This window comes from Medicago sativa, chromosome 3, assembly GCF_051527215.1.
Source record: "Medicago sativa cultivar Bolivia chromosome 3, Bolivia_mono, whole genome shotgun sequence".
Classification (NCBI taxonomy): domain Eukaryota; kingdom Viridiplantae; phylum Streptophyta; class Magnoliopsida; order Fabales; family Fabaceae; genus Medicago; species Medicago sativa.
This window is the reverse complement of record NC_140751.1, coordinates 90,644,764-90,647,722: the sequence shown is the minus strand read 5'-3', so window position 1 is coordinate 90,647,722 and position 2,959 is coordinate 90,644,764. Positions and strand designations below refer to the sequence as shown.

Genomic DNA, 2,959 nt, shown 5'->3' with positions numbered 1-2,959 from the left:
CCCAGATGTAAATAATTTCGTTTTAGGCAAATCGAACGCATAATCTCATTTGATCACTGCACTAAAAGTATTTCCAACCATAAATAACCTGTTTTACAATCGGCAAGTTTATCACGCCTAAGGACGGACAAGTTCTAATTTATGAAAAAATAGTGGTCACGTATTTGTAAAAATGTGGTCATACAGACCATATATTTGGCTAGTTTATATTTTCCAGATGTAAATAATTTCGTTTTAGGCGAATCGAACGCATAATCTCATTTGATCACTGCACTAAAAGCATTTCCAACCGTAAATAACATGTTTTACAATCGGCAAGTTTTTCACGCCTAAGGACGGACAAGTTCTAATTTATGAAAAAATAGTGGTCACGTATTTGTAAAAATGTGGTCATACAGACCATATATTTGGCTAGTTTATATTTCCCAGATGTAAATAATTTCGTTTTAGGCGAATCGAACGCATAATCTCATTTGATCACTGCACTAAAAGCATTTCCAATCATAAATAACCTGTTTTACAATCGGCAAGTTTATCACGCCTAAGGACGGACAAGTTCTAATTTATGAAAATATAGTGGTCACGTATTTGTAAAAATGTGGTCATACAGACCATATATTTGGCTAGTTATCTTTCCGATGAGTAAATAATATCGTTTTAGGCAAAATATATACATGCGGAGATTTTCGATTCCAAGTACACAACAACAAGTACACTACTAAAAAATTGTCATTTTCGAACGGAATTTCGGACGGTTTGGGACGAAATTTACGGATATTTCCCACGGATTTCGGACGAAATCATGTTTTCGGACGAAATTCGGACAGAAAGGGCGTTGTCCGAAACAAATAATTTAATTTGCTTTAAATTCAAATCCTAAAATTTATATTCAATAATACATACTAGATTCAAATGAAAATAAATAATAATTCAAGAGTAAGCAAATGCTCATTGTCTGAAACAAAATTAAACAAACTAGATTAATATGTGTGCTCCATGTTCTAGTACAATATATCAGAAAATAACATGACTAAATTGTTCATTAGTGGCAGAAGAGGATTCGACAAGGGATTGGGCGAGATTTTGTAGATTGAGAGCGTTGATCTTTTTATTATTATCTGCAATTCTTTTTTCCCGCTCCTCCTCATAAGGTGTCATCTTTTTCACAAGGTTGAGGCTCCAAACACACTCACACTGCAAGCATTGATGATAAACAAGTCAAAACTATGCAAATAGCTAAGCATAATAGGATAAGAGAAAACTAGAAAAACAATTAGGCTCTATTCGCAATGGAGACAATACAACTGTGTTTAGGCGTTTAGGCTCTGTGCAGGTCCTTCAATATATCAAGTGTACATGAGCTTAAGAACTACGTTTAGGCTCTAATCATGTTATTTGTATTTCTATTACATGAGCTTAAAGAACTCTCCCTATGTGAATCCCATCACCAATACTTTGGCTTGAAACCATGCTTATACAAAACAACAATGCTTTCAAGTAGCAATATTAAAATCTGAAATTTTTCCACAACAGGCTCAATCTAAAAAAATAATACGAACATTTCTATCAAGCATCAACCAAATAAACCACAAAATTCAAGTGAGATACTAACCTAGCTGTTCAAAACAACACCAATCCAAAAAGTATAAAAAATGTTCTACGAAAGACTTAATTAGCAATAATTTATTGACTATAATTATAGATATAACCGCATAAGTTAAAGTACCAACAATATCAATAAGTTATTAGAAGAGGTATTAATCACATATTAGACAATATCAATCACAAAGATGTTAGTACATGTTACCAATGGTCCCTGAGTCTTAGATAGGTCCAATTTGTGTTCATTAAAAGGTCCCTGAGTCTTGGATCCCACTGCTAGTGTCTCAACTTTTTTTTTGAATTCAGCATATATTAGAACAGCCCTGGTACAAGCTGTACCTAAAAGGGCAATATAGCAGAACAAAAACAGCAGACAGAACGAGCAAAAAAAAAAACAGAAAAACAACAGGATAATCGGACATAAAACACACTAGAAACTAGCCAATACCAAAACCAAACCAACACCAACAGCATCAGCTCCTAACACAACAGCAAAACAGTCCTTGCAGCACCCTCGGCTAGCAGCAACAGCTGCTAACAGCAGCAGACTCGTCTGATCCAACCCCGGCAAAAAACTACCTTTTTAAACAAATTTTATCCATCAATAAACAAACATAACATAAAATTCAACCCATTCTTAACTTCAGTACTGCCAAAATCTCAGACATAAGTCCATCTATTTCTCGAAATCGTCTATTTTCACATAACCAATTCAATTCATCATTTGAAAGCTTATAAAACTAGTAGAATAATTTTCATTATAACAATTATCCTTATATTACCACTTAAAATAAAGTTATAAGCTATTATTTGAGATGAATAGCATCAAAGAACTAGCATGTCAGCATGGATTTTCAATAACAGTAGCGTGAAAGTAAAAACATGCAATTTGGCACAAACAAAAGTCCTTAGATCCAATCCAATCCAGTATGAAGTTGACAGGTTCCTTATTAAGAGGCTACTTAATTACATATATACACAGATCAAAATTACCAGATTGAACAACCAAATCAAACAAAAGGGAGATGAATGAATATACCTCGGTTGAACGACGCTGACGAGAGAGAGAGCAAAGACAGATTGTCGGCGGAGAGAATCGAAGATCGACGGCGGCGACGGTGAAATTTCGTGAACTGCTCCGATGGGTTATCGACGGCGGCGACGGATAATAGGGAGAAGAGGGTAATGGCGTGGGAGAGTGAGATGCCCCGATTCAATTGCTACAGTTTTTTTCCTTTTTTTAATTAATCAATACTCTTTTTTTTTTTGACATGGACTTGGCAAAAATTTGGCCAAATTTTTTATTAATAAAATTTGCCACATAAGAGGGTGTAGGAGTGGTATGCCACCTATGGTG

At 34.8% G+C, this 2,959-nt stretch overlaps 1 long non-coding RNA gene across 1 annotated transcript; it reads right to left on the bottom strand.

Moving 5' to 3' along the window:
• Positions 1-805: 805 nt before the first annotated feature.
• On the bottom strand, positions 806-2,959 carry LOC146941823 (uncharacterized). Its single transcript, XR_015033535.1, has 2 exons — positions 2,642-2,959; positions 806-1,194 (listed from the first exon to the last, which is right to left on the bottom strand). It is a non-coding gene; the product is annotated as an uncharacterized LOC146941823 (long non-coding RNA).